This window comes from Rana temporaria, chromosome 4 (assembly GCF_905171775.1).
Source record: "Rana temporaria chromosome 4, aRanTem1.1, whole genome shotgun sequence".
NCBI classification, from domain to species: Eukaryota; Metazoa; Chordata; class Amphibia; order Anura; family Ranidae; genus Rana; species Rana temporaria.
The window spans coordinates 93,773,551-93,790,709 of NC_053492.1; positions in this window are offsets into that span (position 1 = coordinate 93,773,551).

Consider the following 17,159-nt stretch of genomic DNA (forward strand, 5'->3'; position numbering starts at 1 on the left):
GATTACTCCAAGCCAAAAAGTGTTTTGTCTGGAGGCCTATTGTATATGAAAATTGTTTAAAAGCCTCATAGATTTAAGATGTAATTCTAAACCTGCTTCTTTCTTTTTCTATATTTTTTTTTATACAGGTGTACTTTATACTTCCAGGTTTGCAATTGCAACTTAAATTTGCATCCATGTTCTCATTAGGGCACTGAAGTCCTATAAAAGTGGCCGAACGGATTGCCAAGTCCACCAAATTTGACACCCTTGATAGTAATGATAGTTTTACTATCGAAGGAGGAAGGCTTAGAGCAGCCTCATCTAAGCTCACTATCTATTCTAGTTCAATAAATACTTTTGTGTTGAAATGGTAGAGTAATTAATATGCAGTTCAATATTTAAATTACCCTGTCTCTGAAAAAAAAAGTAAAACATAAGTTCCTGCAGTAGAAAACATTTCATATTTACCTGTCTCAACTTCTTCAGCCAACTGATGGGTTTTTACATCTAACACACCTCTGGAAGTGTCAAGTGACTGTGTCACCTCCTAAATTCTCTGTTTCCACCTGCCATTCCTTTTAGGGGAAAGCAGTGGTACAATTTGGTTTTGTGCTGCCCTACACAAGACTAAAATCAGGCACCCCCAATCTAAATTTGTTCCACCCCTTCCTGTTTAAGATCCACCCCTTCCTATTTAGGCTCTACCTCTTCCTTTTAGAGCTTCACGTCAGAAGTTGGTCAGAGACTGCGGACAGGATACAGGAGATGGTCAGAAACTGTGGGCAGGATACAGGAGATGGTCAGAGACTGCAGATAGGATACAAGAGATGGTAAGAGACTGCAGACAGGATACAGGAGATGGTTAGAAACTTCAGACAGGTTGCAGGACATGGTTAGAGACTGCAGACAGGATACAGGAGATGGTCAGAGACTGCGAACATGACTCCCTAGCAATGATCATTCATGGTCATCATAGGTAATAGAAAAAACTCCTAAAATGCTTCTCACCTCTCTGTATAGTAGATGATTTGATAGAAGTCACACATCACAGTAGAGTCCAAGGAGAGCAGTACCCCACCCTGAGCACTCCCACCTCCCCAGCCAGTCTTGGCTGTTTCTGTGATTCATAAAAGGCGCCAAGTGGTGCCATCACATTACTGTGGGCTCATCCAAGCCCAGCTGAGCCAAGCCACCCCCCCTGCTCAAGACACCCGAGACCACCAGAGCCCAGCTGAGCCCACCCGATACAGTCTGCTCAGAGCGGGGGGAAGGCACAAGAGGGGCAATTGCCCCCCTGTAGCAAAGCCACTGGTCCATTCTGCCTGGGGCAAAATTCTGCCCAAGGCAAATGCCTTGTTTGCCTTGCAGTACATACACCCTTGGGGCAAGGACTAGGAATGGGCACTGCTGGAACAGATAAGTATAAAGAGTTTTTTTGCTAGTTTTTTTTCTAAAGTATGCTTTGAAGTGAACCATTCCATTCTCTATGTAGGACAAAGTTTAAGATTCACTTACTTCCCCCACTCCAGGCCAGCATATACTCATCTTTCCACCCTCCCCTGTTCAGCTCCTGGGATCTGGAAAAGAAAGCCTGTGTAATCTGTGTAAGAAAGCCTGTGCAACCAAATTGTCAGAGCTCACATAGGGCTATGGACTCCTTCCTAGGCCCTATGTAACAGCACTGGGCCAATCAGGAGGCAAGGATACACCCTCTACTGTCACATGGGAGAGAGGGAGTAATACCCATCCATATCCAGAAGTGCCAGGTATTTCATGTAAATTCAGTGAGGTGGAATTAAAGGTGGATATAAGCTGCTGACTTGCGGGGTGTAGTGAATGACCGTTATTTTTTTGCCTTGCATAGGCAAAAGAGAGATTAACTTTAACACATTCTACTTGTGTGCCCTAACTCACAGTGCTTCATATTCAGCAGGATCAGAAAATTATATTTGTTGCATTATGGGAGCAGAGCATGCAGACTGCTCTCAGTCTCAGTGGAGGTTCTCTTTAAAGGAATTCCCTCTCTGGAAGCAGGTGGTGTAATAACTTATACCATACTCTGAATTAACTCAAAATATGATTAAAGAAATCCTCAGAACATGAATGGCCCGAGGGCACATAGATGAAAATATCTGCATTATTTATATGCTGGATGCAAATATTACATTATACCTTTAGCAAATTATGCATTCATTCTTAGCATGCACAAATAACTAAAATCTATCTGTTCAATATAAGCATCACAAAGCACACACGGCATTGCAGTTATATCAAACACACATGTCAAAACATGAAGAAGTAACACAGGCTACAATAAAATCTACAGATAATTAATAATTTAATGTCATTATTAATTCTCACAGACATGGCCAGACTGAAAACATTCCTTGCAGTGAATGCAATCTATCATTAACATGGCTGCAAGGCACCATTTTTCATTGTCCTCCGCCGCACTTGGCCCATGCTAGTTGAAGATTGCTGAGTAGCTGTATACAATACAAACAACACAGGAGGATATTGTGCAATATTTTTTAGGGCTTTTTTTAACATTTAAATCCAATGTTTACTAAACATAGTTAAAAGACATGTTCTGCATATTAATGTTTTACATTTTAAAAGATGTGAAATTAACATAATCTTGTGATCCACCCACCCCATATGGCTGTAATTAAAAAAAAAAGGTAACTGACTTGCTGTTTTACAATGCCACTTCTACACCTCCAGTCTACAATCTGGACTATAGCAAAATGGTGATGTCCTCACTGAGCTCTCTATCTTCTCCAATCTCCTTGAGTTATTATTATTATTATTATTATTATTATTATACAGGATTTATATAGCGTCAACAGTTTGCGCAGCGCTTTACATCAGGGAAGACAGTACAGTCACAATACAATTCAATACAGGAGGGATTAGAGGGCCCTGCTCGTTAGAGCTTACAATCTCCCTCCAGAGCTTACAAATCAGGTACCTTTATTACAGTCCAGATTTCAAATATCAGCAGATGTACTCACAATTGCCGAAATGGAAGATGCATTGCGAGTGATTCCCCCCTCATATTTTCAAACGACTGATACATAAAGACGTATATTAGGCTCCCCAATCATAACCAGCTGAAGTAAAACAGATATGCACTCAGTGGCAAAGTCCTCGGACTGGGAAAGTTTGTCCCGAGTGGATCATGCGAAACGTTACCAGTCGCCCACCCATTCCTCAACTTCTCTTACCAGCTTACTCCTTACTGTACTCCTCTCCTCCCTCTCCTTCTTCCCTCCCCTCATGCTCCTCTCCCCCTTCCCCCATTTCTTTCCCCCGCCACCTTTTTTTGTGTTGGTTTTTGTTTTTTCCAGACCTCAATCTTCTTCTAGGAAATTTCCTTAATGGGAGGATCATAATGGCCATAGTTGACAATTTTTCCCTAAGCACACCTTTTGTGAAGAGCCCTCTTTTTCTCCCTGTTATATGTTTTTTAAGGAGTGAGAATTCAGAAACCTATTCTCCTTGGTCCTTCACTCTATCCCCCCCCCCCCAAAAAAAGCATTTTCTCACATTATGCTAATGTATGGTTTGTTAAAGGGGAAGTTCTTCCTTATCTGACGTTCAGAGGTTTACTGATCGTTTTTCACTATATTGCTATACCCCTGTTATATACCTGTAACTATTTCTTGAGAAAGTCACGTGACATGTGATGCAACGCATCAGGGAAAACCAGTGATGACATCTATCGTGTCTCAACACAGTAAATGCAGAGTGAAGAGGATATTCGTTATATGCATCTGATCGTTTGTAACAGGCACTGGTTGTTTGATTAAATGTGAGTCGAATCATTTGTATTCCAGACCCAATATCAGTTTTTAAACATTGCGCAGGGATATATATCTCTTGTTTTGTTTGAGAATCAGTGCACACAAGGAAACCTAAAGGAAGACAAGAGAGACCACCTGAATGCAAATCATTAAACTGATACTGGTCAGGTTTGCTCTATATGAGAAAACAATAGAGAACCTATACTTTAATTAATTGAACAGGCTAATCAATGTAAATAGGCGGTGACTATTGTGCACTTTGGGGAGATATATTCTGTCACTATCACTTTGAAGATGTTTTAAAAAAAAATCTATACATTTTTTATATTTGTTATACAATTTAATTGTGTCTTAGCATATATATTTATTTATAGCTATTTAATCTGTGCTTTAATAGGAGGTTGATTGCAGCGCAATATTACTTGGTAACATATCACATATTCAGTGTGTCAGAACACTATTTTTATGGTTGCAGCTTTAATCATTTATTTATCTTTTATTAATTATCATATTTAAATATTCATATCAGTGCTTTAGTAATTTCACTATAATCAATAGCTTTTATGTGTATGTCCATGTATACATGTTAGTTAGGGACCTTAGATTGAATTCTCCTTGAGGGCAGAGACTGATGTGATGTGCATGATCTCCCTGTCCCTGTGTGGGTTTCCTCTGGGTCCTCCGGTTTCCTCCCTCACTCCAAAGACATGCTGGTAGTTTAATTAGGTCCTGTCTAAATTGGCCCTAGTATATGTATGAATGTGAGTTAGGGACCTTAGATTGTAAGCTCCTTGAGGGCAGGGACTGATAAGAATGTACAATATATATGTGAAGCACTGCCTACATTGACGGCGCTATATAAGTACCTGAAATAATAATAATATAGTAAATGAAATAAATTAGGAAGTGGTCAGGGTCAGGTTTAGAGCAGCCAAAAGAGAAATGTATGACTCAAGCTGCAACCTTGTAATAAATCTGTCTCACTGCAACTGTTTAGCATTTATTTGCCTTGCAACAGTATTGATAAATGTCTCCTAGTGTGTATCATAAAGGGACCCTGCCGTGGGGAAGTTTGAGATAGGGACAGGAACCCATATGTTAGGGACAGCACAAGGTTGGTTTTCATTTATGAAAGAACTGGGGTAGGTGCAAAGAAGCTTAGTATTTGAGAGGAAGTATAACTTAATGTGGTTGTAAATCACATTCATAAAATCTGACCTGGGCACATATATCTGTAGTGTTTACTTATCTCTCTCCAAATCTCCAGTGTCTTCTTTGCTGCTTCCTTCCTCAGTCAGCATGATAACTTCTGACAAGTTCTCCGACACAGGAGATAAAAGCAGCTGAAAATGTATGTCGGGGAGGGAGCTTAGGGATAGATAAACAAAGAGCTTATCTATTCACAGTACAGCTCTGCATATTTCTTCATGCCTCTGACTATGTGGAGGACAGGTGTGTGCCTTTCCTCAAATCAGCTCTCACACAGTGTATGTCCAGACTCCACACCCATTGCTGAATGAGGAAACAAATTTTTTAACACAATGTGCACTTTCTAAAGAGTGTAGAAAGCTGAAGACAGCAGATATACATGTAAAACGTATTTATAGAGATTTGTTTCATCTATGTGTATCATCTGAGACTGTTCACTTGTGAGGGTTTACAGCCACTTTAAGGAAGGAAAACGTTATTGGTCTCATTTAGGGCAATTTCCCCGTCACTTTTTCAATCTGAACTGATCGGACGCTCCATGCAGGTCTGTGGGTAGGCAGATATACACAGACTCTGTCCAGGTCCTGAAAACCCCCCCAAAAAGGGTTGCAGATCGGAGGTAGCCTGATGTACACGGATACAAGTCTGTTTACATCCGACAGCCCATAGGTTTGTTCACATTCAATAGGACCCAACATGGGTCCAATACTGTCTGCTGTGAACATGCAGACAAAAACTGACATTCATTCCATTTAGATCTGATCTGTGAGAAGATCCCTTGCTCAACAGAGCAGAGCACTCCCATCTGACCGGAACCTAATGTAAGAACTGAACACTCATTAGCTAAACTGGTATTTGACTTTGAACTCACCTTATTTTTGTGGAAGAGGACTTTAAGAACTTTAGGGAGATACTATATTTATGGTTCCTTAAATAATTTTTTTTAAAAGGAATAGTTGTGTTTTTTTTGTTTCCAATAAACCTTTGCTACAAAGTAAGCATCGGCTACAGGATTTACAGGGATCTCCCTAATGGGGTCACAGACAGAGATAAAAAAAGAAAAAAAAATGTTTTAGTAAAAGTTATAGCCATTAAATTGTCTCTTTCCCATAGGATAATTTATAAGTGGTATCATTGCAACGGCATATTTTGCTGGGAAATCAGTTATGCATCTTGCCCTTTCCAACAAATGGATGCCAAATGCATTAGTTCTCTTCTGCCAGCTATGCAACACACCTTGCATATTTAGCACTAGTACTCTTTACTGTACCATATGTCATAACAGACTCGGCCTTACGTCTATGCTAGAATTAGCCATATAACATTTCTTAAAATATATTTCCAATCTGGATCTCTTAGCACATCTAGTGTAATGGGTAATTTTGCTATTAATGATTAAAGATTTTTTTTCCCCCATATTCCAATAAACCTTGAAAATAATGATTTATGTGCCAAATATGAAGTGTATCCAGGAACAATCTGCATTTTCTTCCAGGAGCAAAATTATCTTTAATTTGAAGTTGGTCCCTTGTGCAATCTTTGCAATGCAAATGAGATATCTATGAATTTGTGATCTAGGCTGCTCAATTTTCCGAAGTCAGTCACCCTGCCTATGGAACAGAAAATACCAACCGAGATTACTTCCAAAATGGCAAATGTTTCTCAATTATTGTATGATCTTATATTACAATTATTTTTCCTTGTTAAGGAGATAATCTATTTCACATTTCACCAGATATTCCCTAAACCTTTGTATCTAAAAATGTACAATCAAAACCCATGTTTCCATTAAAAACGTATAACCTTGACTCACAAAATGTTTTTCTGCCATTTGATTTATCCAAGGTTCTCTATCTGCTAAACAGTGGTAATAAAAGCTGTGATAGCACTTAAAGTAGATTTAAACCCAATCATTAAAATCTTAAATAAATCTTAACATGTTAATGTCATTTCAAAAGTCACTTTCAATCTTTTTAAATCTGCAGCTTTAATTAAAATAACTGATAATCCTGCCATGCAAATTCCAAAGGTGCTTTTAGCACCAGTTGTTCCCCCACATTGCCACACTGCTACATGTGCTCTCAGTGTAGACTAAGGCCTCATTCACACAGGGCGTACATAAGCATACCCCCATCAGGGACCATGTTTACTCTCATGGGGATACATAGATGTTCCATGATTCATTGACATTTCCATGTGCTGCCAATTCAGACACCAGCTTCAGAGACGATGCTCCCAGTATGACATCTGTGTGAGTACACAACCCCGAATGCACCCAGGGTGCTTCCGTGGTCAGGCACCCACACAGATGTCACATTGGGAACAGTGGCTGTGTCAGTGAAGCAATTGCATCCTAATTGACAGCAATGGGGATGACGTCACTGGGATTTACAGAATACTGGTGCACCCCCATATGGGTAAACATGAGCCTCCATGGGGGTACACTTTTGTACGCCCCCGTGTGAATGAGGCCTAATGCTGCATTCAGCCAAATAGCAGAGGCCATTGACAGAATGCAGATGATTCCAGCTGGCAGTTGTAAGCACTGCCTGCACACACAGCCATTTACTAAAAATGGAGAGTGCAAAATCTGGTGCAGTTGTGCATGGTAGCCAATCGGCTTCCAGGTTTTATTGTCAAAGCTTAATTGAACAAGCTGAGGTTAGAAGCTGATTGGCTACCATGCACAGCTGCACCAGATTTTGCACCGTCCAGCTTTAGTAATTCAGCCCCACTCTGGTGTGCCAGATTTGTATTTTGTACAAATCCATGGCTGGGGCCACCACTGTTCACATGTAGCCGTTTTGATCAACCCAGGACGCAGCCAGCACTTCTGCAGAATTATTGCCAGACATCAACTGGCTGCAACTAATTGGCTAGTTTATATGTTGTCATATCACAGAGTGTTGCTTCATCCAGAGATGGTGTTTAGCCGCTAATTGGCCATCTGGTTGTAGCATAAGGCTGGCCACACATTACACAATTTTGTAATTTTGTTTCTGGTTCAATAAAAAAAACGGAGCCGATTTCTCCATCCGCACAATCAAGGTAGAGGAGGAAATCCTCCCCGTTGTGTCCTTGTATACTGACAGGTAGATTCCCACACTGACAGAATACACTGATCAACGCTGAGGTCCAATGGCTGGACATATTGATCAAAAGCTGATTTTCCGGCAGGCCTGTTTGACAGAAGCCAGTCTAGCTACCAGCTTCTGTTAAACAGAAAAAGCCACAAATGGATCAAAATGTGTCTGGTTTCTGCTGAACCGGCCGTATTTCGATCCTTGCATTGACACCTTAGGCGGCCACACTGACACTTAGACATGCCATAAATGGTGCAAATTTCTTTCCTGCAACCACAAACACAGGCAGTGTTGACAGGGGAATACCTCCTGCCGGGCAATTGTCTTCTCCCGGCGAGGGCAAGCAGGGGAAGCCATCCACGCCAGGAGAAGACAATGATTATCGCTAGTGGCTATAGCAGTAATCGCTTGCAAATCCAGCAGGCTGGTTGTACCTAAGTTGATCGAGGTCAAATCTTGACCGGATCCTGCTGAACGGGCCGATATTCGAACCGTCTATGTCTGGCCATACTCTGCGGGCATTGTTCACTGTTGACACTCTCATGAAACAATGACATGCTGCTAATAAACCATATACAAGTAGATGGGAAGTGGATGTAGGAAATGTAAAGAGTATATAAAAAAATATGAAAATGTTATTCTCTATGAGAAAAAAAAGAAAACATGCCAATTGTCATGATACACAGTGCTTCCCTCCCAGAGCTCATGCTCTTTGTTTACAATAGAGATACGAAGGCTGCTGGGGGGTAGGAGCAGGGAGAGCTGAGTTGCTGAGAGAATTTCTTGAACAGCTTCATTGCTTCTTCTATGTATTTTAAGGATAAATGTTCCACAGTGCCTGAAGCAACAGAAGTCAATGTTGGATTGTTATAAAGCTGATTTTCAGCCTTACCTTCAGTCTTGCATAGTTATGCCGTCTTCTATAAAGTACTTTTATTGCACATGGTGAGCTTCTCCCAGTGTGCATTACAAGCAGCAGCCAAACAGAGCCCAGCTCATTAAAACGGATAAATCTTCTGTGCTCAAGTATGCTACCAATGCTGTGGGAAAACCATTTCTATTTCAGGCATCTCAAGTACATGAACATGGTCCCAGCCCTCTAATATCCACTAGACCTTGCTAGGCCTTAGTATCCATAGGTACCCATACAGTCCAACTCATTTCCTGGCTGGAAGACATTAAAGTGGAATTGCACTCTCTCACTCAATATTGACTCTGCCAAGCTGCGGTTTCCAAAGCGAGCAAAGTCCTTTCTTGTATTAAGAGAGGTATGGACTCCAGAGAGAGAGAGAGAGAGAGAGAGAGAATTTTGCCCCTGTTCAAATCATTAGTAAGACCTCATCTAGAATATGCAGTTCAGTTTTGGGCTCCAGTTCTCAAAAAGGATATTGGGGAACTGGAGAAAGTGCAGAGAAGGGCAACCAAACTGATAAGAGGTATGGAAGAGCTCAGCTATGAGGAAAGATTAGAGGAACTGAATGTATTCACTCTTGAGAAGAGGAGAATAGGGGGGATATGATCAACATGTACAAATATATAATGGGTCCATATAGTGAACTTGATGTTGAGTTATTCACTTTACGGTCAACACTGAGAACAAGGGGGCACTCTTTACGTCTAGAGCTGTGAAAATGTGGAATAGACTCCCTTCAGAGGTGGTTCTGACCAACTCAGTAGATTGCTTTAAGAAAGGTCTGGATACTTTCTTAAATGTACATAATATAACTGGGTACTAACATGTATAGGTAAAGTTGATCCAGGGAAAATCTGATTGCCTCCCGGGGGATCAGGAAGGAATTTTTTTCCCTGCTGTAACAAATTGCATCATGCTCTTCTGGGGTTTTTCGGCTTCCTCTGGATCAACTGTGGGTATAGAAATGGGTATATGGGATTGTATGATATTTTATTTTTTTGGTTGAACTGGATGGACTTGTGTCCTTTTTCAACCTGGCTAACTATGTAACTATGTAATCCTTATGCTGCTAGTATTAATAAATACTGTAGATAGGAAATTATATCATATTTAATTGTTTTGAACTTTTCTTTTTATGTTACTTCCTGGATTCTAGGCAAATTATGTCATGCATCCCAGGAGTCTTTAGGACAGGAGGAGGGTTTTTCTCACCCAAACATGCCCTCCTGTCATGCATGCCTGAGCTAAGGGTACATGATTCATCTGCCTTTACTCAAGATGGCTGCAGCCAGAAGTGCTAGGATATTTTTTGGAGCAATTTTTCAGCAAAATAAAGCATGGAGACAAGAATGGATGAAGGAGTTTGCCTTGAATAAAAAAATTATTATTAGTCTTTGGTGTTCAGATGGAGTGTAGTTTTAAGCATCATCTAGCTCTTTCCTCCCCAGCCTTACTTTCCCTTTCTTGCTTTTTTATTCATTGGATTTCAGTTATTTCAATCATGAAGTCTCAGCATCACATGTGGGTAAAATGACAGTCAGGAATTGCTGGTAAATGCTGATGGAGATCTGAAGGGGAAGACTAAACAAAGCCCAAAAATATTTAGCTGAAGTTTTTTTAGACGAGTGTAGCACACCCGATGTCTTTACCTGGTTAAAGCGGAGTTCTGGCCGAAATATGACTTTTAAGATAAAAATACCCCTAGAATACTCATGCCTCGTGCAATGTAACAAAGCTATGCTGTAAGGTGTGTCCAGTTTTCTATATATGCAGCATTGTTTCCTTATTTTGTGAAGTTTCTGCACAGCGTGGCTATCTCCAGTGTGGGCATCTAAAGTCACAGTGTCCTTCTTCCTGGATTCTGTGTATGCTGGCTACCTATGCCAAGCTGACCAAGATTTTACATAGACGCTAATGTTAAATGTTACTGAAGCCATGCAATGCCAAGCTGGACAAGAATTTCCATAGATGCCATGCCAAGCTGACCAAGATCTCCCAGGAGCCAATGCAAAACAGAAAATTATGTCTGTTCCCTAGAAGAGGAAGTGAAATTAGATATAGGCAATAAAATCAGGTAAGTGAACAGAAAAAAAAAATGCCAATTCACTTTAAGGATGCAAATTATGCATGGTGAGGAGTGAAAAATGTGGGTGGAACTCCGCTTTAGCCCAGGTTCACACTGGGCTGCAGGAGTGAAGCCGTGCGAGTCCAGCTGAACTCGCACTATTCACTCCCGCTGGCAGTCCCGATGTCGGCTGCAATATCAGAGACATCTGTGCAGGTTTCTGCACAGATGTCAATGTAAATTGCGGCCCGAAATCGCAAAAAGTAGTACAGGAACTACTTTTTTAAATCGGTGCAGCGCAGCAGATGCAGCGTCGTACCGATTAGGATGGTGCCATTGCCAACAATTGCCGGCAAATGCTGCTGATTTGACATCTCAAATCGTACCAGTGTTAACCAGGACTTAAAGTCTAAAGTTAAAGGGCCAGATTCTCAGTGGAGATACGACGGCGTATCTCCAGATACGCCGTCGTATCTCTGAGTCCGGCCAGTCGTATCAATGCGCCTGATTCTTAGAATCAGTTACGCATAGATATCTATTAGATCCGACAGGCGTAAGTCTCTTACGCCGTCGGATCGTAACTGCATATTTACGCTGGCCGCTAGGGGCCTGTACGCTGATTTACGAGTCGAAATATGTAAATCAACTAGATACGCGAATTCATGAACGTACGCCCGGCCGACGCAGTACAGTTACGCCGTTTACGTTAGGCTTTTCCCGGCGTATAGTTACCCCTACGTAAGTGAGTAAGTGCGGCGTACCAATGTTAAGTATGGCCGTCGTTCCCGCATCGAAATTTGAAAAAGTTACGTTGTTTGCGTAAGTCGTCCGTGAATGGGGCTGGACATCATTTACGTTCACATCTAAACTTGCGGCGTACTTTGGAGAAATGCACACTGGGAAATTCCACGGACGGCGCATGCGCCGTTCGGGAAAAACGTCAATCACGTCGGGTCAAGCCTGATTTACATAATACACGCCCACCTCTTCACAATTTGAATTAGGCGGGCTTACGCCGGCCTATTTACGCTATGCCGCCGCAACTTTTTTTTGAGAATACGGCACTTGCCTGCCTGTAGAGGCGTAACTTAAATAGGATACGTTACGCCCGCACAAAGTTGCGCCATTCTACGTGAATCTACCCCATAGTGTCCAGTCAAAACTCTTTTCTTTTTAGGGGAAAAACCACCGTTGGGATTTTACTCCCTGAACCCTCATTTACTCTCATGGTAACAATTTCACCAGACAGTAAGTGAGAATAAATCAGAAACAGGGACTGCAATCAAAATCTGTCTACTGTTTGTTGCTGTTAAAGATTTCCCTTTACTTCCTGTCTTGTAAAACCATTGTCAATGGGGTGAAAACTATAAAAACAAGTTTTAGCTGGAAATACCTTTTAAATACATAGGCCCGGATTCACAAAGCACTTGCGCCGACGTATCTCGAGATACGCCGTGTAAATGTAAATATGCGCCGTCGTATCTATGCGCCGTGTCCATAAACTGAAATACGCCTGAAAATAGGCTTCATCCGACCGACGTAACTTTCCTACGCCGGCGTATCATGGGCGCGTATTTACACTGGCCGCAAGTGGCGCTCCCATTGATTTCCTATTCAAATATGGAAATGAGGGAGATACGTCGATTCACGAACGTACTTGCGACCCGGCGCATAATATACGCGGTTTGCGTAAGTCGTATGTCCGGCGTAAAGTTATTCCCCATATATGAGGCCTAACTCATGCTAAGGTATGGACCAGGGAACACAGTCGTCGTATTTTACGTCGTTTACGTAGTATGTGAATAGGGCTGGGCGTAGGTTACGTTCACGTCGTAGGCAGTGATCCGTCGTATCTTAGGGAGTAGTTCCGACGTGATTCTGAGCATGCGCACTGGGATACGTCCACGGGACGGCGCATGCGCCATTCGTTTTAAGTACTTGTATGTGGCACTCTGCCCATCATTTGCATGGGGTCACGCCTCATTAGCATGGCTCACGCCCACTTCCACCTACGATGGCTTACGCCGAGGGAACCCAGCGCAATTTGGGAGGCAAGTGCTTAGTGAATTCGGTGCTTGCCTCTTTGCGCTACATCGGCGTAGCGTATATTAGATACGCTACGCCGGCATAAATATGCGCCAATGTATGTGAATCCGGGCCATATAGTCTTAATTTACAAATTAGATCCATTCGAAGGAGAAAAACAGAGGACAGATCAGCAAAATAAATAATGTATAATATGTGGATATCGAGCATTGGTTGTCCTCAAATTTAATTTTGCCTGATTATTATTATTTTTCATATTGTGCTGTGTTCAGTGGTTAGATAATAACATAACCTTCAAACATTGCACTCACTGTAGGTACTATATCTGGAATTTCAGGGGCTTACCCTACCTGTAGATAATTGAGGAAAGGTTTTGTTCTTGGAAAATACATATATTTTCTTCTAACCCTCAGAATTCCAGTTGTAAGTCAGTTGAAGGACACTGCAGGGATCTTCTCTGAGATTAAAATGTCTAATAGTGAGGAGTAGGGTCAAAACATGTTTGCTGCAATATTACACAGCTTATGGCTTCTTTTACAGAATGGTAGAATGGAAAGAGCAACAGTTTATCGTAAGTCATAGCAATCAATCATAAAATTAGCTCAAAGTGTATATCCTAATAAAGTCATATCTTGTAACAAGGGGCTGTGGGGCCTTTCAACCAAAAATGAGCCTAGCATCGAAGTAATTAGGTAGTTGCACCAGCATGCTAAAAGCTTAAACGTTTTTTTTTTTTTTTTTATCACTGTATTCTTTATTTCTCTTAACCACTTAAGCCCTGGACCATTACGCTGGTCAAAGACCAGGCCACTTTTTGATATTCGCCACTGCGTCGCTTTGACTGACAATTGCGCGGTCATGCTACGTAGCTCCCAAACAAAATTGGCGTCCTTTTTTTCCCACAAATAGAGCTTTCTTTTGGTGGTATTTGATCACCTCTGCGGTTTGTATTGTTTGCACTATAAACAAAAATAGAATGACAATTTTGAAAAAAATTCAATATTTTTTACTTTTTGCTATAAATAAATATCCCCAAAAATATATAAAAAAACATTTTTTTTCCTCAGTTTAGGCCGATATGTATTCTTCTACATATTTTTGGTAAAAAAATTGCAATATATTTCGATTTGCGCAAAAGTTATAGAGCCAGATTCAGAGACATTTGCGGCGGCGTAATGTATCGCATTTACGTTACACCGCCACAAGTTTTACGGGCAAGTGCTTGATTCACAAAGCACTTGCCTGTAAAGTTGTGGCGGCGTAGCGTAAATCCCTCCGGCGCAAGCCCGCCTAATTCAAATGATCCGGGTAGGGGGCGTGGATCATTTAAATTAGGCGCGTTCCCGCGCCAAACGTACTGCGCATGCTCCGTTTTGAAATTTCCCGCCGTGCTTTGCGCGAAATGACGTCGCACCTACGTAATTTTTTGAACGTCGACGTGAGTTACGTCCTTTCCTATTCACGGACGACTTACGCAAAAAAAAAAATCGACGTGGGAACGACGGCCATACTTTAACATGGCAAGTCTATCTATACGCCACCAAACAGCAGCTTTAACTATACACCGGGAAAAGCCGACTTGCGACGACGTAAGAGAATGCGACGGCCGCGCGTACCTTCGCGAATCGCCAGAAAAAGCGAATTAGCATACCCGACGCGGAAAACGACGCAAACTCCACCCAGCGGGCGCCAAAGTATTACACCTACGATCCGAAGGCGTACGAAGCTGTACGCCTGTCGGATCGAAGCCAAAAGCCGTTGTATCTTGGTTTGAGGATTTTTCAAATTTGAAAGTACGCCGGAGTATCAGTAGATAATGGGACCATTGTCATTTTTACAGTGATCAGTGCTATAAAAATGCACTGATTACTGTGAAAATGACACTGGCAGTGAAGGTGTTAACCACTAGGTGGCACTAGGTGGCGCTGTAGGGGTTAAGTGTTCCCTAGGGATTGATTCTTACTGTTAGGGGGCGTGGCTACACGGGACACGTCACTGATGACTGTTCCCGATCACAGGGAACAGCCATCAGTGACAGTGTCACTAGGCAGAATAGGGAAATGCCTTGTTTACAAAGGCATCCCCCTGTTCTGCCTTTGCCGACCGCAATCGCGGGCCACCCGGGAACATTGCTTTCCCGTGACCCGCAAACAAGCTGGCCGGCAGATTTAAAGGGACGTACTTGTACGCCAATCTGCCTGCCCGTGCCATTCTGTCGACGAACATATGCGCGTGGCAATCGGCAAGCGGTTAAAGTAAGCTGCAGGTGAAAGGCACCCACCTCTCCAATCAAGCTTCCAAAGTCAGGTTTCCTGCAAGCAAGCTTTCTTTAGGCCGTCAACCAAAAGCACATGCAGAGGTCCAGTAGCAGTAGTTTTCTAGAACACACACACAGGCCCCCTCTCAAGAAAGAAGCCCCAGGGGAGGAGAGAGAAGTATCAGGTCCTCTCAAATATTTATCTGCTCCTCAGCCACACCTTCTGGATCAGCCTCCCAGAGATTAGCTAAGGTCAGATAACTATTCATAATTCAGCGATTGATGCTCCGACACTATTTCTGGAACATTTTTTTCTAGAAACAGGCAGAAGCAATCAGCCACCAGGTTAAGGGACAAACATGATCAGACTTACAGCAGAGCTATATACTAAATTTAGCCAGCCCAGGGCATGGGAACTACACACACATGTTAACGCAACACAATATTGTGTGTGTTAAAGAGTGCTGCAATAAAGTATTTTTAAATCAGTCGGACATTGTGTGTTGTGGGACACTGCTGTGTGGATATTAAAGTGTTAAATTGCCTGGCGGTAATGCCTAGAAAAAGGCAGACGTGTTTCTAACTTTTTGCAGAAAGGTAGCTATTTTACTTGGAGAACATTGCCTGGAGAGCTTAGATGCAGACAGTGCTTAACGGACCTGGACTCCTCTTACCTTCAGCGCATTAAACCAACATTTCTGACAGCCATAGCCTGTCACAGCAGCATATCAAACTTAAATTTTGAACAGCTGCAGCGTGTAACTGAGCATGTCTCATGCCAATTGGGTGTTTCAGCTGTATTCGCACTCACCCATGTTGACATGAAGCTCCCATCATCTGGACAGATATACACATTCATGGATATTCATGAGAGTGCTAAAAGCACATTTTCTGGAGCATGGCATGCTCACTCACTGTGCTCCTAATAACTTTGTCTGAGCGGGAATTTCCCAGTATGCAGCTGATTGATTCCCAAGTGGCTTCTCAAAGTGCCTTTTTTAGGACAGAATTGTAGGTGGGCTAGTTTTAAAGGACCACTACATGTTTAATGGGAACCCATGAGTTTTATTGCAACATTTGCCTTTATTATTTTTTTTATCTTTTAACCACTTGCCGACCGCACTATAGCAAAAATACTGCTACAGCGCGGTCGAGTTGTTGTGACATGACGTCCCTGGGACGTCCTCGTGCACTTCCTCGTTTGCGCGTCCCCTGTGATGCGCTCGCGGAAGTGTCTGTGCTCGCCGGGTCCAGGGGACCCGACGCAACACGGATCACGGTGAAGAGCCAATGATAGCACCACCTGATCGCTCCCTCCAATGAGGGAGCAGAGAAAAGTAAAAAAAAAAAAAAAAGGTCATCCTGAGGTCTTCTCTTCTCTCCTCACACCGATACAGTGTGTGAGGAGAGAAGTGATTTTTAAAGTGAGTGCCATCTACGTTGTGCCCAGCAGTGCCTAGCAGTGCCACACAGTGCCACTACACTACCCATCAGTGCCCCTACAGTCCCAATCTGTGCCACCAGTGCCACTACAGTCCCCACCAGTGCCCCTAAAGTCCCCATCTGTGCCACCAGTGCCACTACAGTCCCCACCAGTGCCACTACAGTCCCCACCAGTGCCACCTCTGCCACTTCAGTGCCCATTGGTGTCTGTCAGTGCCGCACCAGTGCCACTACAGTACTTATAAGTGCCGCCGGTGCTCCATCAGTGCCACTACCGTGCCCAGTGCCACTACAGTTACCAAAAATATGTAGCAGTATACATTTTAGGCCAAATTTATGAGGAAAAATGAATTTT